Here is a 24,661-nt window from a genome sequence, read left to right on the forward strand (position 1 = left end):
GCAGCGGCCTCCTGGGGGGGAGGCGGGGCAAGGCTGCGGCAGCCGGCCTCCGCCCGCCTGGCGCAGCAGCGGCCTCCTGGGGGGGAGGCGGGGCAAGGCTGCGGCAGCCGGCCTCCGCCCGCCTGGCGCAGCAGCGGCCTCCTGGGGGGGAGGCGGGGCAAGGCTGCGGCAGCCGGCCTCCGCCCGCCTGGCGCAGCAGCGGCCTCCTGGGGGGGAGGCGGGGCAAGGCTGCGGCAGCCGGCCTCCGCCCGCCTGGCGCAGCAGCGGCCTCCTGGGGGGGAGGCGGGGCAAGGCTGCGGCAGCCGGCCTCCGCCCGCCTGGCGCAGCAGCGCGGCCTCCTGGGGGGGAGGCGGGGCAAGGCTGCGGCAGCCGGCCTCCGCCCGCCTGGCGCAGCAGCGGCCTCCTGGGGGGGAGGCGGGGCAAGGCTGCGGCAGCCGGCCTCCGCCCGCCTGGCGCAGCAGCGGCCTCCTGGGGGGGAGGCGGGGCAAGGCTGCGGCAGCCGGCCTCCGCCCGCCTGGCGCAGCAGCGGCCTCCTGGGGGGGAGGCGGGGCAAGGCTGCGGCAGCCGGCCTCCGCCCGCCTGGCGCAGCAGCGGCCTCCTGGGGGGGAGGCGGGGCAAGGCTGCGGCAGCCGGCCTCCGCCCGCCTGGCGCAGCAGCGGCCTCCTGGGGGGGAGGCGGGGCAAGGCTGCGGCAGCCGGCCTCCGCCCGCCTGGCGCAGCAGCGGCCTCCTGGGGGGGAGGCGGGGCAAGGCTGCGGCAGCCGGCCTCCGCCCGCCTGGCGCAGCAGCGGCCTCCTGGGGGGGAGGCGGGGCAAGGCTGCGGCAGCCGGCCTCCGCCCGCCTGGCGCAGCAGCGGCCTCCTGGGGGGGAGGCGGGGCAAGGCTGCGGCAGCCGCCTCCGCCCGCCTGGCGCAGCAGCAGCGGCCTCCTGGGGGGGAGGCGGGGCAAGGCTGCGGCAGCCGGCCTCCGCCCGCCTGGCGCAGCAGCGGCCTCCTGGGGGGGAGGCGGGGCAAGGCTGCGGCAGCCGGCCTCCGCCCGCCTGGCGCAGCAGCGGCCTCCTGGGGGGGAGGCGGGGCAAGGCTGCGGCAGCCGGCCTCCGCCCGCCTGGCGCAGCAGCGGCCTCCTGGGGGGGAGGCGGGGCAAGGCTGCGGCAGCCGGCCTCCGCCCGCCTGGCGCAGCAGCGGCCTCCACGACAGTGGAATAAATTGCCCTGCTCTCACTGTCCTAAGGAGAGTTTTAGGTAGAGATTTCTGTATGTATGTGTGTCTGTCTATGTGGGTAATGTTGGAATCTTTTACACCACAATGTCGATTTATATTGTTTGTTATACCATTACTTGTGTGTACATTTCATGTTTGTTACACCACATCGAGGCTGCACTGACTGTGGGGAGAGTCATCACTAATAGCCTCTGCGTTGTTGCTATGTGCTTGTGTAATACTTACCATGCTGATGGGTTTGTGCATAATAAGATCCTTGAGCCCAGAAACCTGCTAGCAACCCCCACTTCCCTTTGGTGCTTTTCATCTCCCTTCCTGAGAAGTTGGGGGGGGTCGTGATCATCTCCTTTTCAGTGCTTTCACCTCCTTTCCTGAGGAGTCAGGGATGGCATGATCACCTGTGTTCTAAAACAAAAGAAAACGGGAGATGTAATGGGCTGAGGCTTGAGTTGATGCATTGAGGTCCCAAGCACATGAGGCTAAATAGTAATTGGACCATAGTCTATTAATATATAAGATTGGAGAAAGAATGGCCCCGACCCACTCTTTGTGCAAGTTCTGATGTGTTGTATAGGAAATGACAATTCTGGTGGGTGGAGGCAGGGGAGTGAGAAAGGAAGGGGAGGAGAGCTCAGACCTCTCTCTCTCTTTTCTGTTTGTTTCTCTTCTTCTTTTTGCTTTTTGCTGAGGCAGTTACTTGCCCATGGTCATACAACCAGGAATTGTTAAATGTCTGAGGCTGGATTTGAACTCAGGTCCTCCTGACTTCAGGGCTGGTGCTCTACCCACTGAGCCATCTCCTCCCCTTCCTCGGGATGGAATTCTGATTGAATTCCGTACCTTACAGAACTAAAGACAGCCTTATAAGCATTTCTGTTTGGCTTGTTACATTTTAATCTGTGATTCGCATTTTACAACTGGAGGATAGGGGTTTTACAGGAGAATCACACTGGGGCAGATATTTTAACATAGATAGATTTGTTTCCACTACCATCCTCCCCTCCCCATTGTGATGTAAATTAGGTCCCCAAAGGCCTTTCTCGGTGTAGCTGCCTCTCTCCTTCACAAGTCTATTGAAACAGGCCTGAATCACCTCATTGTTGAAAAAAAAAGTCATGTCCAGCACAGCTGATTGTCCCATAATCTTGTTTTTGCCGTCTGTACCTTTCTCTTAGTTCTACTCTTCACTTAGCATCAGTTCCTGTAAGTTTCCCCAGGCCTCTCTGACAGTAGCCTTCTGACCATTTCTCATTGAACAATATTCCATTCCTTTCATATACTACAACTTATTACCCGTGGAGAGGTTTTATAAATAAAAAGATTTAATCAAATAAAAAAATAAAAATGTAATCATAATAATATTTCCTTATTTTCTCCTTCTGATCAAAAGGTTGGAATGACCCTGAAGATTGATGAGGAACCTTGATTTGAGACAGGATTTGGATTTTATGTAAAATAAGTGAGTTGTCAAGTGAATGCCAAGGAAGATGGCAAGCTAAATAAAGAAGAGAAACATCAAACCAGGGAGGGCAGAATGGAGAATACGGCCAATGTTTTCAGGCAACTGGAAAGAAGGTAAGGGGGAGACATTCTGACAGAGAAACACCATGTCTCTCCAGTGATGATACATCATCTCCCTCTCTCACCTGTGAGGGTGTCCAGCACCCTCTGGTTTTGCAATACCATGAGATGGAGTGAATAAACCTGCATTTGGTGGTTTGTGACAAACTTCCCTGGCTGTTTCAGGCCCGTGGCTAGTTCTATCAAGATGCTTCTGACAGAGGGGTACAGTGAGGTAAAAGTGGCTATGGTCTGGGTCAGGGATCCAAGAGAAGCCAACAGGGTTGCAATAGTCAGAAAAGTCAGCCTCCATTGCTCATGGAGGAACAGCTTTAAACAGAGAGGAACTTCAGCTGAGGGATTTCCTGGGACAACTTGGGCATGGTGTAGACAAAATGAGAGAGATCCTCTTAAAAGGGAGGAAGGCAGTGATATAGGGTAGAAAAACATAAGAAGGACAGTCGTGGTCAAGGAGGCAATTCTACAGCCAAGATATGGAAAATAGAGGGTGAATCCTGTTGGAATCTTTACAAACTGCTAATTAATTAGAGTTGATCTGATCTTACAAGAAGATGTTTTGGGCCAGAAACCTGAAACAAGGTACTAAGTAGAACTAATTAGTACAATGCTTGTGTTTACACCTTTACTCATTGGAGTTCACAAGTTTGCCAGATTCACAAAGTAAACTTTGTACCTTTGTGAATTCACACCTCCCTTAAAGCTCTTAGGGCCAGAGAGCACCATGGGAGAAAACCCATAATCCCATTTTCTCAGAAGAGTCAGATATAAGGCCAGTGAAGAGAGAGCTATTCTAGAATATATTTTCCATTTGGTGGCAGAAGAAAGTTCAGCTGGATTGGAGAAGAGCACTCTGGTGCAGAAACAGAGCACTTTGGGAGATTTCAGCGGAATTACGCCAGAAGCCCTCCTTCCAAGGCAAGAGTGATTCAGGAGAATATTTTCCACTTGGCTGACTGGTGGCAGAAGAAGAGTTTTCAGAGGAAGAAGCTACGAGTCGAGAGTTCAGTGGACAACCAGATTCGTCTTCATCTCACACCACTGTGGTAGGTGGCTGGGCTCCTGCACTTCCCCCACTGAGACCAAGCTGGTCTGAAAGACGCTCCAGAAAGCTAGCCGAGCCCCAAGTGAAGGAGACAAGAGATTCATTCCATCTTTGTGCTGGCTGGAGGCTGAAGAAAGCAGAGGCAGAGGCTGAAGGACAAAACCCTTGGATTTGGAGATATTCGGAGGGCTCTAAGCTAACCGGGCTATATTAGACACAATAAAAGATCTGAACTTTTATCACCTGGCTGCGTTTTGAGAAGAACAAGAACTCCAACATTTGAACCCAACAGAATCCCAGACAGAGTAAGTGCATCTCCCAGCTTGTAGCACCTCCAGGTATGGGTGTTTCTCTGTGCCACTGCTATGGAACAAGAAAGGCTTTGGGGGATTTCTACATCAACCCAGACATCGAATAGATGCCTTTGCAATTGCCTTTATTGTACACGGAGGTTAGACGTCGGATGATTGATTTTTTTTGGGACAGGCAACTGCATTGATTATTTTTAAGGTGGCTTTTCCAGCACTATAGACTTGTATTCAGGCACATCTGTGACTGAAGGAGCTGGTCAGAAGAACTGACTGAGACATTTAGGAAAACAAACCATATAGAATTGAAATAAAAGTGAAATTCTGTTCATAAGATTTGGTCATCCAAGGTAAGGGCACATATTGCTGGTTATGCTCTGGATACAGAGTGAAACTTGAATTTCTTGAGAGACACCCGAGTGTCATGGACCCTCCAAGAAAGGGTCTGCAATGGTAGGGACTATAAAACCTGCTACTAAGACAATTAGTTCCGGTTTAACGTGCGCCTTTTTCACATGAATAATTTTTCTTCTAAAGATTACTTTGGGAGTGTGAGGAGAAGGGGGATGGAAATAATGATTGGGGGCACTGGCTGCTTCTTTTACATAAGCTACTGCTCTATGAAACAGACCAGGACAGCTGACTTCTCAATGTGGAGAGGTTCAGAACTTTGTGATGCCCAGGTCTGTGTGAATCCTGGATGAGTTGGAACTGTTCAGCAAAACCCGGGATCTTCTCTGAGGCTGGGACACTCTTTGGCCAAAGCCTGGAGTTCTGCACACTGCTGGGGCTTGAAACCAAAGAGCACGAAAGCTGCTGACTGAGGCATTTTTCCTGGGCACCTTTTGTCTTGCACCTTGCAAGGGAACAGAAGAGCTGGGGAGCTGCTGGAGTCTGTTTAGGTAATTGGACAGGTTACATCATTAAGGTTTGTATTCATTATAAATTTTCTGAGCACAGGATGAGCTGATTCCCGGCAGAGAGTTTCTAACATTGAGTCAATGGGTGGCTTGTACCCAGAGTGACTATTCTGCTAAGATGCATTGTACTTCATTTCAATGCCTTTCCTCATCCAGAGGAATAAGATTCCTGTATCTGCCATGAATTATGTGCTGGTAAAGAAGGACTGTCTTGGTCCAGAAGGCGATGATTCCCCTCTTAAGGTTTCTCTCCACTTTCAAATCAGTCTAATAAAACCAACCTTCCAGTAACAAACTTTCACACTGGTTGCATTTAAAAGGTTTCTCTCCAGTGTGGATTCTCTGATGTCGAGTAAGAGCTCCCATTCTCCAACTCTCTTTCAACACTGATTGCATGCATAAGGTTTCTGTCCTGTGTGCGTTCTCTGAGGTTGAACAAGAGCATTCTTCTGGGTCAAAGTCTTTCCACGATGATTACATTCATAAGTGTTCTCAGCAGGGTGCTTTTTTCTTAAGTTGGATAAAACCACTGGCCCTTTTACAAGTCTTTCCACATGTGTTACATTCATAAGGTTTCTCTCCCATGTGAATTTTGTTATGTTCTGCATGTTTTGCATTAGATCTGAAAGCTTTTTCACATTGAGAGCTTTTACAAGGTTTTTCTCCAGTATAAATTTTTTGATGTGTAGTAGGAGGAGCTCTCTCTGTTAAAGCCTTTCCCCATTATTTCCAGTCATAATGCTTATCCCAAGTTGAGATTTTCTTATGTGTAGGACAGATTTCTCTCCAAGTGAAACCACTGGGACCATCATCACTCATGAATCATTGTTGGGTAAATTTCTGCTAGAGAAAGTCTTAGCTTTGCAGTGCTTTCCTTCTTTTCAAGTCTGATTTCTCCTTCTGAAAAACAAATAAACAAAGAATAACACAAATACTGACACTATAGACGTACACAAACACACACACACACACACACACATATATTTATATACCCCTCCCTCAACAGTCGAACACAAACTCAGTTATTTTCTATTTTCCCAGGTGGAGAGAAAATACTGGGCAGACCCAATCATTTTCAAATCCCATTGGCTCCCACATCTCAAAGATGATTTCATTTATAACGAGCTTCATGCATAATTATACTGGAGGTTCACAATAAACCTGCTACAACACAGGAAATGCCTTCATTCTTGTTGAGTGCATGAGTAAGGCCATGAGTTCAGAACAGCTGAGTGACTTGCCCCAAATTCCAGCAGCTGAGACTAGAATTCATCCCCTGTGAATGGGCAGGCTCTGTCCCCAGTACTTAACAAATTATCTCCACTTTGTATCTTTCCATTTCGTTGCCTGCAATTTCGTTCCTTTCTTCGTGGATACAAGGAATGTGCTGCACACAAACTAAATTCAATTTATTTCGCTTTCTATCCCACCTGTAAGCATAACAAATTTCTCTGATGCTCACTTTCAATTTTCCTGTTATATTATCTAATATCTTATTAGGAATATCAACACTTTTATTTTAAAATTTTTATCTTTATATGGTCTTGTTCTCTAAAGTAAAGGGAACATCCTCGTGAAAAACATAATTTAAAAATGCATGAAATGATCCATGTTTGAAAATATGTCTCTTATACAGAGATTTGAGTTCAGCATCTTGTGGCATGGACGGGAAAAGCATGTTTTACTATTGGTCTCCTTATATCTTTTTTCCCTAATTTGAGGCAGTGATCCAGGAACTTGATCCTGACCTTTGTCAGAGGCACCTTAAGTGGTGAACAATTGTCCAAAGTTATTTATCCTCTTGTAAGACAAATATGTGCGTATTCCCACCTCATCTGTTGTGGTCCTTCATTGTTTCTAAACTGTCTTGATCAGGAGCACCCTGCTTTTGGGGATTGTGCAGTGATTATATCAGAGTCTGACTGCTTCTAAGTGCAGACTAGTTTTTCAGAAACTTAATTTGACATCAAATTTTCCCCACAACTCCAGGAAGGTTGGACATTCAAATGTAAATGGCCACAGGTATGCATAGACTCGTTTTAAGATCCATTTATTCTTATATGCTCAAGTGTTTTTAATGGGAATACATGTTGGATTTTATCAAATGCTTTTTTCTGCATCTATAGAGATGATCATGTTTTTTTTTGTTGTTGTTAATTTGGTTATTGATATAGTCAAATATGCTAATAATTTTCCTAATATTGAACCAGTCCTGCATTCCTGGTATAAATCCTACTTGGTCGTGGCGTATTATCCTGGGGATGATTTTTTATAATCTTTTTGCTAATATTTTATTTAAGATTTTAGCATCAATATTCATTAGGGAGATTGGTCTATAATTTTCTTTCTCAGTTTTCAACCTATCTGGTTTAGTTATGAGTACCATGTGTCTGTCTGTCTCTTTCTTGCTGATTCACGGTCTGTATCTCAAGGAAATCATGAAGGAGGGAAAAGGAGCCACATGTGGAAAGTGAGTGGATGCCCATCAGTTAGGGAATGGGTAAATTTATGGTTTATGAAAGTAATGGAATATTATTGTTCTATATCAAATGATGAACAAGCTGATTATAGAAAGGTCTGGAAAAAATTTACACCAACTGTTGCTGACAGGAACAAGCAGGACCACGAATAAATTGTACACAAGAATATTCATGCGAGAAAAAGATGGGTTCTTCTCAGTAGTTCAATGATCCAAGGCAATTCCAATAAATTTTGTATAAAAAAAGACACCTGCATCCAGAAAGAGAAACTATGAAGAGAGAATTTGCACATGCAGTGTTCACTTTTTTCTTTTTTTTCCTTTTCCTCTGATTTGTCTCTTTCAATATGATTCATAAAGAATTGTGTTAATATTAACTTAATATACATGAATATACAGAAAAGCTTGATACACGAGGTTTTGCAAGGACGAATGTGGAAAATTAACTTTGCATATATTCAGGAAAAAAAAGCTTACCTGTTGTTCTGACTTTGGACAGCAGATGTCAGAAAAAGACCATGTTATATTGTAAAATGACAATTCAAGAAAAAGGATCGATTTGGTGCCTATGATTTGCCAGGCTCTTCATTGACCTCTAGAAACACAAGGACAAAAATAAAACCATCCCTGTTTTCCGGGATTTGATATATAAATGCATATTATCTGTAGTTTTTTCTGTGTCTGTCCTTCTGTCCGTATGTGCCTCCTGTTTCTCTGTCTCTTTTTTTTCTCTGTATGTCTCTCCCCCCATCTCTCTGTATTTCTGTCTCTGTCTTTCATTCTCTCTGTCTCTGTCTCTCTCTTCCTTGGTTTCTCTCTGACTGTCTCTCTCTTCCTTGGTTTCTCCCTGACTATCTCTATTTCTTTGTGTCTATCTCTGTCTCCTGTCTCTTTCTTTGTCTCTCCCTATTGCCTTCTTTGTATGTCTATATGTCTGTGTCTCTCTCTGTCTCTGTCTCCATCTCCATCTGTCTATGTCTGTGTCTCTCTCTGTTTGTCTGTCTTTCTCTATGTTTGAGTTTCTCTGTCTCCAGTCTCTCTGGTTTTGTGTCTCTGTCTCCTCCCTCCCTCTCTCTCTTTCTCTCTCACTCTCGCTCTCTCCCTCCCTCCAGCTCCTCTCTGTTCATCCCTATCTCTCCTTTGTTTCTTTCTCTGTCTCCCTTATTCACTCAGTCTCTGTCTCTCTCTCCCCTTTCTTCTCTGCCTCTGTTTCTCTCTGTCTCCTCTCCTCCCCCTCCCTTGCTCTCCCTTTCCCTCTCTTTCTCCCTCCCTTCTTCCGTCTTCTTTTCTGTAGAGGGAAGAGGAAATTTTGAGGACAACCAGGTTTTTTAGGACATTGTATAATCACAGATTTTAAGATGAGAGGGACTCTGGAAGTTATCTGATAGCACCTCCTATTTTTTTTTCAAAATAATAAATGAGGAAATTGAGGTCTAGAGAAAATAAAAGGTCGGCTCAAGTCACTTGGTAGTAGATAGTAGAGCCAGGATTCAAATGCATGTGTTCTGATTCCTCATCCAAATCCCATTAGGAGTGGAAGTCACACTGTGTGAAGATTGGTTTCTTACATTAATCTATTTCATTAGTTTCTGACTAATTACCAATTAATTATACTAATTTATCAATCAATTTAGCAATCTATCAGTTAAATTCCCAATCAAGCCAAAATATCTTTCACTTATTTATTAATTAATTAAATTTCTTAATCCATTAATTTTATTAGCTAATACTTGATTGAATTGATCTCTCAATTTATTATTAATTTTATCATAACTAATTAATTTTATGATTGATTTTTATTAATGTTTGGCTAATTTATTTTGTATTTTTTTGTTTATTTGATACACATTGCTTTATGAATTATATTGAGAAAAAAAATCAGTGCAAAAAGGAAAAAACATGGGAGAGATTCATTAATGTATTAATGATATTAATTAATAATAAATTCACTATTCTATTTCATTAGTTTTGGATAATTAATAACAAATTAATTTTATTCTTTACCATTTATTTTACTAATCTATCTCTCAGTTTATCAATCAATGAATCACTCAATTACATTCCCCATCAATCCAAAATAAATTTCATTTATTTATTAATTAAATTTATTAATCAATTAACTTTATTAACTAGCAAGTAATTTAATATATTTATCAGTTTCTCAATGGTTACTTTTATCGGTATTGAATTAATATTATAAGTTTTTATTTATTTTGGTTTAATAATTTTTTTTGTTTATTTTAAGAAACATTCTTTTTATGACTGATATTGGGACTCCCAGAAAAGCATGATGAAAAAAAGAGCCTGGACACTATTTTCCAGGAAATTATCAAAGAGAACTGTCCAGAAGTCATAGAAACAGGGGGTAAAATAGACATTGAAGGAATTCATAGATCACCTACTGAAAGGGATCCTAAAATCAAAACACCAAGAAATATAGTAGCTAAATACCAGAACCCTCAGATGAAGGAAAAAATACTGCAAGCAAGTTTTGTTTTTGTAAATACGGAAGAGATCAGTGAAAGTCAGTACAGCAGACAATAAAAGCAGTAGTAACAATAACACCTGATACTGACCATTTTTCATGTCTAGTACTTGAAAGATTTGGAAAGATTGTGTTTTGCCTTATGTGTCTCCAGTGCTTAGCTGAGTTCCTGGAGCATTCAGTTATTCCTTCCATATCATGACTTTCCCCATCATGGTTTTGACCCATTGAAGGTCAACAGAAGAAATTAAATGGGAATTTGGAAGGAGTTTTGCAGGTGCTGTAGATGGCAGGCAAAGGCTAGAAATATCACGTGGATTTATATATTGCCTATGACCAAAAATTTAACTCAAATTTTATAATAAGGTACGGTAAATGCCCCCTTAAAGAAAAAGAAAAAAATTCGGATTTCTCCTGTTAAAGAGAAGGCCAATAAATGTTACATGGATTTTCCAGATCACAGGAGTGCTGGGTCCCTAAGCCCTGAAATGTGGAAGGGATAACTACAGAATCCATTTAATAAATGCTTGTTGTGCAAACAGCTAGAGGGCGCTATAAGGGATTGAACACTAGTTCTGGAGTCAGGAGGACAGAATTCAAGTGTGACCTCAGACATTTGAACACTAGCTGTATGACTTTACCTCAATTACTTCTCAAAATAAATACACTGATTGAAAACCACACTCCAAACATTCTCTTCAATGAAGAAAAAATGTTGAAGAAACAAGGAGAGAAGATTAAAGAAGAGAGAGGGGAGGGAGTGGGACGAAGGGACTCAGGTGAAGGACTAGTCTGAGTAAGAAGGTCATTAGAAGAAATCCCCAAGGATCAGGGCCGGGCTGTGTAGTTATCCTCCAGTCATTTTTCAGTCGTATCTGATTCTTCAGGACCCCATTTGGGGTTTTCTTGGCAAAAATACTGGAGTGGTTTCTCGTTCCCTTCTCTAGCTCATTTTACAGAGGAGAAAAATGAGGCAAATAGGATTTAGTAATTTACCCAAGATCACACAGTAAGTGTCCAGGTCCAAGTTCCTAATTCCAGCCTGGTACTCTATCCACTGTGTCACCTATCTGCCCATTTTTTAATATATATATTTTTAATGACTAATAAATAAATGTACTTATTCTTTTAAGAAAGGCTTGTTGGGGCAGCTATGGTGGTGCAGTGGATTGAGCAGCAGCCCTGAAGTCAGGAGGACCTGAATTCAAATCTGGTCTCAGACACTTAACACTTTCTAGCTGTATGACCCTGGGCTATACCCAATAACTGTATCCTACTTGCCTAAGGAAATGAAAGGAAAAAGGAAAGGGAAGATGGAAGGGAAGAAGGAAAGGAAGGAAGAAAGGAAGGAGGGAAGAAAGAGAAATTTTATAGAGGAGATGGAACCTGAGATGAGTCTCACATGAAAAGAGCTCTGGGAGATAGATGTGAGAAGTGAAACCATTCTAATTGGAAGTGGAAGAGGAAAGTTCTGTCCAAATGCATGAGGCAAGATATGGAACAGCAAATTTAGTAAAGTTATCCAGTATAGCTGGACCATAATGCAGAAGAAGGGGAAGTTTGGGAAGTAGATCTAGAATGGACTTGAAGGCCTTTGAGGAGGGACCTGTGCCTTCAGAAGATAAGCTATTTGACAGATATGTTAGAGTGAAAAGGAAAGGGACTAGAAATAGGGAATCCCATTAGTAAATCATTTCAGCAGTCATCACTTCTATATGGTAAGTGATAGAGATGGCCTCCAAGGTTGTGACTAGAAAACTTGTGATACGGGAGCCACCTGGCACTGGCTGCTGGAGATCTAACTCAGACCTCTAGAATGGATCTCTTCCTGTGAGAGGATGATGATGGTAGAGGGCTGAAGTTCTGAAAAAGGTGTGCTTGAATCAGACAAGAGAGCACTGAAGGCTAATTAGGTAATTCGATGTGAGAAAATGGCTCTATAAGCATATATTTGGATAAATGGCTCTCCTCATGGTTGGGGCTTGCTGAATGCTTGGTGGTGAGGTAATGGTAAGCAAGGATTGGAGGGCTGAGGGAGAGAAGTCAGGGACAAGGAGGAGAGAGGCTGGAGACTCCGGACTCCAGAATCCAGGAGACATCTTTGGCAAGCCACGTGGCAGCTTACCTGCCTCCTTCACTTCTCCCTCTAAAGACCAAGGACTTTGATATATCCTGACTGGCTGATCCTGAAGCCCTCCAGGGAGCTAGCCCGTACTTTACAGATGATGATACAAGGAGACTAAGAGGCAGTTACTGTTCTCTAGCCTCCCTCCTCTTCCCTCTTGCCTCCAATTTATTTCCTTTCCAGTCCATAAAGAATATCTGCATAAGTAAAGGCCGCTTTGCATGCCTTCAAGTGTTATGGTTCACAGTTGTGGAGGCTCTCAGAGAATTGAGCCGCCCCTTCATCTTGATATGGTCTTTAACAAAATATGGTGATACCCTTCATAGAAATAGGGACATCTGGGGGACTGGAGATTGCATGAGGGGGAATAAACTAAACCTACCCAGACTCCCGCTTTCTAGTGCTCTTTCCTTAGAATTACATGGTAATTTCCATATGGGCTTTATTTGTGTGTTTATAAAATGTCTCCCTCCAAATGAATGAAAGCTTCTTGAGGGCAGGAACTGGTTCCCTTTTTTAGCTGCATCCCCTGTGCCTTGAACCTACTAGGTCTTCAATGTTTGTTGGGTGAATGAAGAATAATTTGATGATCTATGCAAAGGGAGTTTTCCACTGAGAGATCCAAAGCATACATGGTATTGAAAAGGGGAGTAAGAGAGGCAGGCCTAAGTGGCATCTTACTCATTCCCCAAGGTCAGAGACAAACAACAGCGACTCTTTTGACTGGGCCACACATATAGTCTCATCCCCATCAATGAATGCATGTCAGCTGAAGAGGTGGAAATGGACGTGCACTTGGGGGGCAGAGAGAAAGAGGCTGAAAACCATGATAATTAAAAGGAAGTCACATCCCACAGACCTGTACCTCCCTCTTCGGCAGGAGCAGTATGAACCTCTGCTAACATCTGAAGGAGGAAGGGGATAGGTGCTACATAAATTAGCATTTCTATTGCACAGAGGGGGAAACTGAGGCAAATAGAAGCTAAGTGACTTGTCCATGTTCACATAATTAGTAATTGAACCAGAATTTGAACTTAGGTCTTTCCTAATTCCAGATATACAAAGTAATTTCAAAGTAATGGTGGAAGGGGAGAGGTTGGAGAGAGAGAGCAATAACAGCTGTGGGACTTGAAAACCACCTGCCCACCTAATAAAGGTGATGAACTAAATGTGCTGTGAAGCACACATTTCTGGTCATTGTGGGAATCTGATTTGCCTGACTATGCATATCTGTAACGAGGATTTTCTTTTTTTTCCCAGTTCGGGCAAAGGTGGGGAAGAGAATAGCAAACCCCCTAAATACTTGATAATTGAAAAAAATTAATTCAAAAAAACAATAAAATGAAGAGGTCTCATGCAATTGAAATGAGACTTGCAGGAAATTTAGGATTCCAAAAGGCAGGCAGCTCTGACCACTACCAACAAAAATGAAGCCTAATGACCTTGCTTCAAGCGTATGAGGAAGGCAGGAAATTTTGCAGTAACTTTCAGAATCCATTATCTGTTAATGCCATGAACAAGTATGGTTGTATTAAGTAGAGAAAGGGAAAGGAAGGAATAAGCATTTATACAGCCCTTCCTATGTTCCAGATACTGTGCTAAGCTCCTCCCCCTTTTTTCCAATATCTCATTTTGTCCTCACCACTAATCCGTTCAAGGTAGGTGTTAGTAGGACCCCCATTTTATTATTCCCATTTTACAGTTGAGGAAACTGAGGCAGAAGTTGTGACTTGCTAGAGATGACACAGTGTGGCCTAATTTGAGCCCAGGTCATCCTGACACTCAGAATTCTCTTTATTGTACCATCAGATGCCTCTATACATGTATAATGTGCAAACTGACCTCCCTTCTAAAGGTGGAAGTGAAAGAATGGAGCTCTGCTATCGAGGTAGTTATAGAGAAATGTTGGAGGGAACTACTTCAAGTGGAAATGAAAGTGAATCTAAAGGATAGTGGGAAATTCTAGTCGATGTCAGGAGGTTGTTGGGTAGAACAGTCTGAGAATGTGGGGGTCAGAGTGGGGGGAACAAAAGGCACCATTGAGCAGCCAGATGTGACTGGTGGAAAGCTTTAGCCACATGGCACAAATTTTGGAATGTGATCTGAAATAAGCCAGCATTTACAACAGACTGATGTGGTGGTTCTGGTCCAAAAGTGGGACAACATGAGACCCTGGAAGGTCATTAACAGTTAATGAAAGGTTTACTTAGCCACAAGAAGGAAGAACTTTCAAAGCAGGGCAAGATTATCCATCACAGATATAATTTTGAGCCCAGGCCTCCTCTGCTGGTTCAGTCAGGATCCCAGGAAGATCGACAGCCCCTTGTGTCCTGAATGGTTTTGCACAAAGGTCTCATCAAGTTCCATCAATAGCCAAGGCCTTAGTCCCTGGAGAGAACTAAACCTTGAAGGTAGCGCCAATAACTTCTAAGCAAAAACTGGCTTAAGCTGCCTGCAAAAATCTTAGGATATTGTGCTCACCACAAGCCCACATCATTCTCATAGACATTTTTTAATTGTTCTATGGTTCGGTCTTTCACCCGTTTGTTACTTATTAAGCCTCCATTTAAGTCTATATTTTTTGTTCATATTTTAACATAGTTATAATTTTTAATTGTGTAATGATCTAATATGTTCTGAGACAAATGGGGATAGAGAGACAACCTTAAAATTAAGATCTGTATTCGAGTCCTACATCTGACACACACTAGATGAATGACTCTGAGCCAATGTCAAACTCTGCTGCCTCAAGGCAACTAAGACGCCCAACTACATTAGGGCAGGGAATTTATACTCTAAGAAATTCTCTGCATTGAGGAAATCATGAGTTCAAATAAAAAGGATCTAAGTATTTTTTCCATTTTTTACTGAATTCTTTATGTACTAGAACATGAACATTCTTCGTCATAGCAGAAATGATGATTGAGACTCCTCTTCTTTACAATTCATTTGAGGCAAAATAGATTTCCCTTAAACATTATGTGTATGTATAAATCCCTATTTTAGTTGTTACTTTTAGGCAATATAGTGTAATTTTCTTATATATTCTACAATTTGCTTCATTTTTCAGATCGAATTCACACCATTACCATTCAGTTTTAAAGGGTTGTTTTTCATCCATAAAATCCTATTGCATTACTATTGGGTAAATCAACACAACACTAACAGTCTATACTGCCAGCAATAACTCAATTTTAATCTCTTTGAATGAACCCAAAGACATATGAGGATTCAACTTTTAACTGATAACTTTAAAAAATATATTCTTTTTGGTGCAGGGGACAGAGAACTAGCCTTGGAAGACATGGATTCAACTCTTGCCTCTCGCATATTGGTTGGTAAATATGGACGAGACAGTTCTACATTCAGCATCTCAGGCAATTCTCTAAGATTATATCTTACAGAAGCACAGCCAATGCATCAGCAAGAGTTTCAATAGGAATTTCCAACACCTCCGATGTAAGAAGCTGGAAAGTGAGAGGTGAACCTCTGAGATTTGTTCCTCCATTATCATGGATACTAGAGGTTAAGGAATAATGTAGATGAATAAGTATATGAATGGTCCACTTAGTTCCATCTAGCAGCAATGAGGAATAAGCTTGCAATCTAAGAAAAGCATAAAATTTCTTCCTCTAGAATATAGAGTATTCAGTAGAGGATTCCCTACCATTGTGTCCACAAATGTGGCTCCCCCCTCACTCTTTCCTAATGTAGCTCAATGGTCCAGGATGTCCTGCATCCACCGTTTCTCATCACTAGAATATCCCTGGCATAGGTTTGCATAATCTGGGATTTGCCCGTTTTACTTTCTGGTCACTATTACTATACTTGCATATAGTTTCCTCTGTTCAGGTAAAGATCATCCAAACTGCTCCCTACTTTTGTAGCCTGTTGGACTTCTGGGAGATAGAACACTTCCTGTAAATAATGACTGAATCTGATCTGAAGCTTCACTTCAAAGCCTAACAATGTCATCTGTATTTCCTGAGAAAAAATACTTTTGATAGATTTTAAAATGGCAAAACTTGAAGAAAACAACAAAACATACCCACTTTCTTCCCCTTAGATGACAGGTGGAGAGAGCTTGAAGGTGAAGGACGGTGAATATACTGTCAGAAGCATTCATTTTTAGCATAGCATTTTTGCTAAGAGGGTTCACTGTGTAGTATTTTGTGAAATGTCTAGTGCAAAAAAAGGGCATCAATAATATGTGGGCACACACATGTGCACGTGTCTGAAGTTGGAAAGGTCTGGGTTACAACTAAGACATCATCCAGCTGTTGCCCGAGCCCTTTTTCTTGATTTCTTCCTCAATCCTGGCTCTCTGTGCAAGTTTTTCATTAATATCTAAAGTTACCTGCATGGGGGGAAGTTTCAACATAAAGTATGGAATAGTCGGGAGCCAGATGTCAGACCTTGGGGAATTTTTACCTGGAGGAAATAAGGGAAATGAATGAATGAAAAAGCATTTATTAAGCATCACATGTATGCCAAACCCTCTACTAAGCACTGGGGATAGATATATATATATATATGGAAAAGAAAAGATACCCTTCCCTTAATAGGTTTACATTCCAATGGGAATATTGAAATAAAACATAGTGGAGGAGGAGCCACAGTGGTGCACTTTGGTTACAGAGGAGTAAATGGGGTAGAATGGAGCAGACTGACCTCTACACCAGAGCAATGGCAGAGTTGATTTAATTGATCATGGTTCCAGGAGTGACAGAGGATTCATAATGGGAGCAGGAGGGAGGAGGAATCTGGGCAGGTGTGAAGCAGAGGAAAAGAAAATAAGGAAAATGAGAAACATCTCTACTCAACTCAGACGAGAGGAGCAATAGCTACGTGTGCTCATTGACCTTGCAAGTAAACAAGGAAAAAGGGAAGTTATCAGGTTCTTGCTTCCTGGAGAAGGGAGAAGAAATGAAGACCAACTGGCAAACTACAGCAGCCCCACCTCCTGCTTTTAGTCAAACTGTCTCATGCTTCTAATCACCTGCTAAGACCCAAAGCGGTAACCCAATCCCATGCCTTCCCCTCCGCCGCCTGTTACCCCCTGTCAGCAGCTTGCCAGTAGGAATTCCAGATAAAACCTCGAGACTGACAAGAGAAGTCAAACTCTGTTGCTCCTGCCACACACATCCCAAATATTCCTCTGCTGCCAGGGGATACATGGGGGAGCAATGAGTTTTTCTACTGCTTCCTCCCATTCAAAAAGCTAGAAATAATCATTTGTTAGCCAAGGAAGGCAGAGCTTGGACATCCTGTAACAAGACAAAAACATGTCTATATGCAGTGGTAAGGAGCCACTGGAGAAAGACTGAAAACGCATGAGACCGGGAATAGGGCTAGAATAAGGGCTATAGCACAAGGGAGAAATTTAATAAAGGCACAGGCAGAGAATGAAGACTTACCAAAGAGAAGGGACTGGATGGTGCTGTGGAAAGGCCAGACTGTCAGAGGACCTGGGGTTAAACTCTGACTCATCACTTATTGTGTAACCTTGGAAAAGTCGATGTAAAAACCATCTACCTCAAAGATTCATCAAAATATTCTTTAACTGGAATAACTATCAAGGGATGGGCCTCAGACCTCCTTTGCCCTCAGGTTCCACTCTCCAATTTCTGCCATACTAGAGGGAAAGGGGACCAGCCATGTCTGCTCACTGGGATGCTGGCTCAGGGCTACTTGGATACTTTCAGTCATGGGACAATGACACCACTTGTCGAGAGACTTTTTAGAAAGTTGTGATAATGGCTTCCAAGGCTCTGTGAAGCTTTTGACTATTTGGTTTTAAAATGTTCTTTTGAATAAATGACACTTATACTGCCTTTAAAAAAAATCAGGGAATTTATGTGGTACAGTAGATAGATCACCAACCATGGAGTCAGGAGGACATGAGTTCAAATTCACCTTCAGACACTTGATACTTCCTAGTTGTGTGACCATAGGCAAGACACTTACTTAACCCTGATTGCCTTGCAACACACACACACACAAGAATTTCAACCATCATCCTATGATGCCATGAATTTTTTTTGTTGTTTTTGAAAATAGTAGACATAAGCTTTTAGCCCTATGTCCTCAATCTTGAAAAGATAGTGACTCCTGAGATCCCTTCCTACCTTGATTTAGTGTTAAAACATCTTCCTATATGATAAAAAGGGGAAAGAGAACAGATGGTGATTCTGAACTTATAGAGAAATTGAGGAAACACTTTCAGGATTCACCAAAATTTTTGAAGCACTTGGGGATTTGTCAAAATTGTTAAGAGAATAACTTGCCACCTGAAATAAACATACAAAGTAGGGAAGAGAGGTGCTTGAGGACTTGAGTAAACAAAAGCACTATAGAGTAACCACTATGGAAAATTTGGGATTTGCCTCTGAGTTTTCATTTTACTGTGTTTTACTAATTTTAGCTAAGTGTATGCAATGCTTAAAATCCTCCTGAAATTCATGATCTTCAGAAGACTTTATTAGTATTAGAAGATGTCAAATTCCCACATTCATTATATATTCAAAAGATTTCTCTCCAATGTGAATATTTTAGTATAAACATAAAAACTATACTCCTAAGGGAAAGCTTTCCTCACCCTAGTATTTGTAAAACTATTGCGTGAACTTTCTGGTGTTTGGTAACATGTGGGCTCCTGTGAAGTAACTTTTCACATTTATAAAGTTCCTTTCCATTGGGAACTCTCTGTATTAAGATGGGTCCTCTGAATGGAGGAATTCCATGATTAATTCATAATGTTTTTTCTCTCATGTGAACTCTTTGATGTACAGTTTTAAGGGCTGTGTTCAAGCAGAAAGCCTTTCCACATTCAGTAAACCGAGGTGGTTTCTCTCCAGTATGAACACTGTGATGTACAAGAAGATGCGTTTTTCAGAGGAAGGACGTTCTACATTCTACCTATATATAAGGATTTTCTCCACTATGAATCCATTGGTGTTGCATAAGTTTTTTGTTTGTTTTCTCAAATAAGGCCTTCCCACAATCTGTGTGCATGCATAAGGTTTCTCTCTGTGTAAATTCTCTGGGAACCAACAAGTTCCTTCATCTGAAAGGTTTTCCTACATTGTGTGCATTGTTAAGGTTTATTGTGATAACCGCGTTAACACCCTTAGAATCAGCCAGAGTCAGGATAAGCAAAAGTCCTTAGTCTTTATTTTTGGTCTTTAGGGGTAGAAGTGAAGGGGTTGGAAGCAGGATCTCTGCAACCTTCCTTTTTCCTTGTCTACAGCCAAAGTGACTCTTGCTCGTCTTACTCCACCCCCAGTCCCTACTACAATTCTCTGTATACACCAATCATCGAGCCAGCATAGGAGAGTGGTAAGGACCATTTTCCAAGCATATGCCCATAGAGTATTGTCCAATTGGTAGTTAACCTCAAGTGCTCGGCTGTCCTGACCTCAGTGCATTGACTCAAGTTTCAGCCCTCTACATCTCCTGCTTTCTTTTGTTTTAGAACACAGGTAGTCACGCCATCCCTGACTTCTCAGGGAGGCGAGAACCCCAAAATGAGGTTATCACACTGTGACTTCTCAGGAAAGGAAGTGAAAACACCAAAAAGGAGGTGATCACGCTCCCCGACTTCTCAGGGAGGGAGATGAAAAACACAAAGGGAAGTGGGGATTGCTAACAGGTTTCTGGGCTGAAGGGTTTTATTAGAAACAGGTATGCACAAACCCATCAGCATGGGAGGTATTACACAAGCACATATCAATATTGCACAGGCTAGTAGTGATGACTCTCCCCACAACCAGTGCAGGCTCAATGTGGTACAACAAACATCAATTGTACATGCAAGTAGTGATATAACAAACAATATGAATCAACATAGTGTTGTAAAAGATTTCCAGAAGTTCTAGAAGAAGGGTATATAAACAACAGTCACATACACACCTTCTTCAGTAGCCAAGAGATAGTCCAAAATCAATCTATTGTCCATTGCTTCACATATCCGGGGATTCAATGATTCCCACAAGTTTTTGAAGTCCTGCAACAGTCTTATCATATCTCAGAGAATCCAGTGATTCCATCAGATTTTGAAATCCTACAACAATCTTATCATGTCTCAGAGAATCCAATGATTCCTGAGAGTTTTGAAGTTCTACAATTTTTGATGTCCATGAGTCAAACGCCATAACTGCCGTGCTCATTCAGTGGTGAGCACAGTCAGCAATAGAACCACCAGATGTTTCTTGGGTCTTCTTCCTTTCAAGGTGTGCTCCATCTCTCTCTGAAGGACAAGGTGAATACGGCTCATTGGCACCCATCTGATTCCTTCTCCATTTGTGGAAATATAAGCAAACCATCTCCCCCAAGCAGTTTATCTATCCGGTCCCTTCCATTCACCACTTTCTGAGCCTCTCCACATCACCTGGCGATTAAAGATAATGGAGAGGCTCGCACTGGACACTGCCCTTCCGGTGGGTTATAAAACCTGCCTGCCAGAGCCAATGCACCTTGTCAAAAATCAAGAAATAGTATAAAGAGCTAGATTTACAAGTTCTCTAGGGTTGCCTGTGGCTCCCCTTTTCTTTTGTTTTTGGAGGAGCATCTTAATGTCTCTGTTTCTCTTCTCTACTCTTGCCGGTATTGAGGATTAAAAGGTATGCTAGTGGTGTGTAAAATCTTACACTGTGCACAAAAGTGTGCAAAATGTTTAGAAGTATATGCAGGTCCATTGTCTGTTTTCCTTGCTTGTGGCGCACCCATAATTGCAAATGCTTGTATAAGGAATTTAGTGACCAATCAGGCTGTCTCTTTTGCTGCTGGTATTGCACAAGTGAATTCTGAAAAAGTGTCTACCACAACATGGATAAAAGACAGAGGACCAAAAGTTTTATAATGGGTCAAATCCATTTGCCAAATTTCACTGGGTCTGAAACCACGAGGGTTCTTCCTTGGAGGCAGCGTAGGAGCATGGAAAGGAAGGCAAGCTGTACAGATTTTTACTATGCTCCTAGCTTTCTCTCTTGTTATTCCAAATTATAAGCGAAAGCTCAAGCAGCCTGAAGATATTTAGAATGAGATTCTTGGGCTGCCTGAAATAAAGCATTGGCCAACATGGTTAGAAGGCTATCTACCTTTGAATTACCATCAAAAATACCATCTCTCTGATGGACAAGGTGAATATTGCTCATTGGCACCCATCTGATTCCTTCTCCATTTGTGGAGAAAAAAGCAAACCCTCTCCCCCAAGCAGTTTATCTATCCAGTCCCTTCTATTCACCACTTTCTGGGCCTCTCCACATCACCTGGCGATTAAAGATAATGGAGAGGCTCGCACTGGACACTGCCCTTCCCATGGGTTATAAAACCTGCCTGCTAGAGCCAATGCACCTTGTCAAAAATCAAGAAATAGTATAAAGAGCTAGATTTACAAGTTCTCTAGGGTTGCCTGTGGCTCCCCCTTTCTTTTGTTTTTGGAGGAGCATCTTAATGTCTCTGTTTCTGTTCTCTACTCTTGCCTGTATTGAGGATTAAAAGGTATGCTAGTGGTGTGTAAAATCTTACACTGCGCACAAAAGTGTGCAAAATGTTTAGAAGCATATGCAGGTCCATTGTCTGTTTTCCTTGCTTGTGGCACACCCATAATTGCAAATGCTTGTATAAGGAATTCAATGACCACTCAGGCTGTCTCTTTTGCTGCTGGTATTGCACAAGTGAATCCTGAAAAAGTGTCTACCACAACATGGATAAAAGACATACGACCAAAAGATTTATAATGGGTCAAATCCATTTGCCAAATTTCACTGGGTCTGAAACCACGAGGGTTCTTCCTTGGAGGCAGCGTAGGAGCATGGAAAGGAAGGCAAGCTGTACAGGTTTTTACTATGCTCCTAGCTTTCTCTCTTGTTATTCCAAATTATAAGCGAAAGCTCAAGCAGCCTGAAGATATTTAGAATGAGATTCTTGGGCTGCCTGAAATAAAGCATTGGCCAACATGGTTAGAAGGCTATCTGCCTTTGAATTACCATCAAAAATACCATCTCTCTGATGGACAAGGTGAATATTGCTCATTGGCACCCATCTGATTCCTTCTCCATTTGTGGAGAAAAAAGCAAACCCTCTCCCCCAAGCAGTTTATCTATCCAGTCCCTTCTATTCACCACTTTCTGGGCCTCTCCACATCACCTGGCGATTAAAGATAATGGAGAGGCTCGCACTGGACACTGCCCTTCCCGTGGGTTATAAAACCTGCCTGCTAGAGCCAATGCACCTTGTCAAAAATCAAGAAATAGTATAAAGAGCTAGATTTACAAGTTCTCTAGGGTTGCCTGTGGCTCCCCCTTTTGTTTTTGGAGGAGCATCTTAATGTCTCTGTTTCTGTTCTCTACTCTTGCCTGTATTGAGGATTAAAAGGTATGCTAGTGGTGTGTAAAATCTTACACTGCGTACAAAAGTGTGCAAAATGTTTAGAAGCATATGCAGGTCCATTGTCTGTTTTCCTTGCTTGTGGCACACCCATAATTGCAAATGCTTGTATAAGGAATTCAGTGACTACTCAGGCTGTCTCTTTTGCTGCTGGTATTGCACAAGTAAATCCTGAAAAAGTGTCTACCACAACATGGATAAAAGACATACGACCAAAAGATTTATAATGGGTCAAATCCATTTGCCAAATTTCATTGGGTCTCAAACCACGAGGGTTCTTCCCTGAAGGCAGTGTAGGAGCGTGGAAAGAAAGGCAAGCTGTACAGGTTTTTACTATGCTCCTAGCTTCCTCTCTTGTTATTCCAAATTATAAGTGTAAAGCTCGAGCAGCCTGATGATATTTAGAATGAGATTCTTGGCTGCCTGAAATAAAGGAGTATTGGCCAACATGGTTAGAAGGCTATCTGCCTTTGAATTACCATTCAAAATACCATCTCTCTGATGGACAAGGTGAATATGGCTCATTGGCACCCATCTGATTCCTTCTCCATTTGTGGAGATACAAGCAAACCCTCTCCCCCAAGCAGTTTATCTATCCGGTCCCTTCCATTCACCACTTTCTGATCCTCTCCACATCACCTGGCGATTAAAGATAATGGAGAGGCTTGCACTGGACACTGCCCTTCCAATGGGTTATAAAACCTGCCTGCCACAGCCAATGCACCTTGTCAAAAATCAAGAAATAGTATAAAGAGCTAGATTTACAAGTTCTCTAGGGTTGTCTGTGGCTCCCCCTTACTTTTGTTTTCAGAGGAGCATCTTAATGTCTCTGTTTCTCTTCTCTACTATTGCCTGTACTTGAGGATTAAAAGGTATGCTAGTGGTGTGTAAAATCTTACACTGCGCACAAAAGTGTGCAAAATGTTCAGAAGTATATGCAGGTCCATTGTCTGTTTTCCTTGCTTGTGGCGCACCCATAATTGCAAATGGTTGTATAAGGAATTCAGTGACCACTCAGGCTGTCTCTTTTGCTGCTGATATTGTAAAAGTGAATCCTGAAAAGGTGTCTACCACAACATGGAAAAAAGACAGAGGACCAAAAGATTTATAATGGGTCAAATCCATTTGCCACATTTCAATGGGTCTCAAACCACAAGGGTTCTTCTCTGGACGCAGTGTAGGAGCGTGGAAGGGAAGGCAAGGTGTACAGGTTTTTACTATGCTCCTACCTTCCTCTCTTGTTATTCCAAATTATAAGCGTAAAGCTCGAGCAGCCTGATGATATTTAGAATGAGATTCTTGGGTTGCCTTTCAAAGTGCGCTCCATCTCTTTCTGGTGGACAAGGTGAATATGGCTCATTGGCACCCATCTGATTCCTTCTCCATTTGTGGAGATACAAACAAACCCTCTCCCCCAAGCAGTTAACATATCGGGTCCCTTCCATTCACCACTTTCTGGGCCTCTCCACATCACCTGGCGATTAAAGATAATGGAGAGGCTCACACTGGACACTGCCCTTCTGGTGGGTTATAAAACCTGCCTGCCACAGCCAATGCACCTTGTCAAACATCAAGAAGTAGTATAAAGAGCTAGATTTACAAGTTCTCTAGGGTTGCCTGTCCACTGTGTGAGTGGACCTGCAAGATATCAATCTTACCTGGATGCTTTCTCACTTGCTCTTGAAGTTCCTAAAAGAGCTGATATATATTAGAGGTTACAAATTTTATTTGGGCTATGGCAATTTTTTGTACCACACCTACTGAACAGGCTAAATCAGATACTCTATTTATCCCTCCTGGATAATAAGTAAGAGCTAGAATGATCGCATACAATTCATTCTGCTGAGTGGACTGAAAAGGAATTCTGAGTACTCTCTTTACAGTTAAGTCACAAGAGTATACAGCACAAATATTCCGTTTGGATGCATCTGTAAAGAGAGTTGGTCCTTTAAGAGGACCTTTAAAAACCTTTTCTTCAAGAATCCACTGTCAATTATCTAATAGTCGGGTTATCTTTAATGGAGTCCCCTGTGTAAAATTTGGAGCCATAGCTAATAAAATTTGCCACTCTGGGATCGTTTCACAGCATACATTAATTTGTGCATTAGTATAAAA

At 42.5% G+C, this 24,661-nt stretch overlaps 2 long non-coding RNA genes across 2 annotated transcripts in view; both read right to left on the bottom strand.

Annotated features, from left to right (window-relative positions):
* The window catches only part of LOC127544916 (uncharacterized), a 79,308-nt gene that overhangs the window by 26,044 nt on the left and 28,603 nt on the right, over positions 1-24,661 (bottom strand). The gene's annotated exons all lie outside the window — the stretch shown is intronic.
* On the bottom strand, positions 19,810-24,656 carry LOC127545665 (uncharacterized). The gene is made up of 2 exons (XR_007949738.1): positions 24,205-24,656; positions 19,810-20,405 (listed from the first exon to the last, which is right to left on the bottom strand). It is a non-coding gene; the product is annotated as an uncharacterized LOC127545665 (long non-coding RNA).

Source organism: Antechinus flavipes, chromosome 1 (assembly GCF_016432865.1).
Source record: "Antechinus flavipes isolate AdamAnt ecotype Samford, QLD, Australia chromosome 1, AdamAnt_v2, whole genome shotgun sequence".
Lineage (NCBI taxonomy): Eukaryota > Metazoa > Chordata > Mammalia > Dasyuromorphia > Dasyuridae > Antechinus > Antechinus flavipes.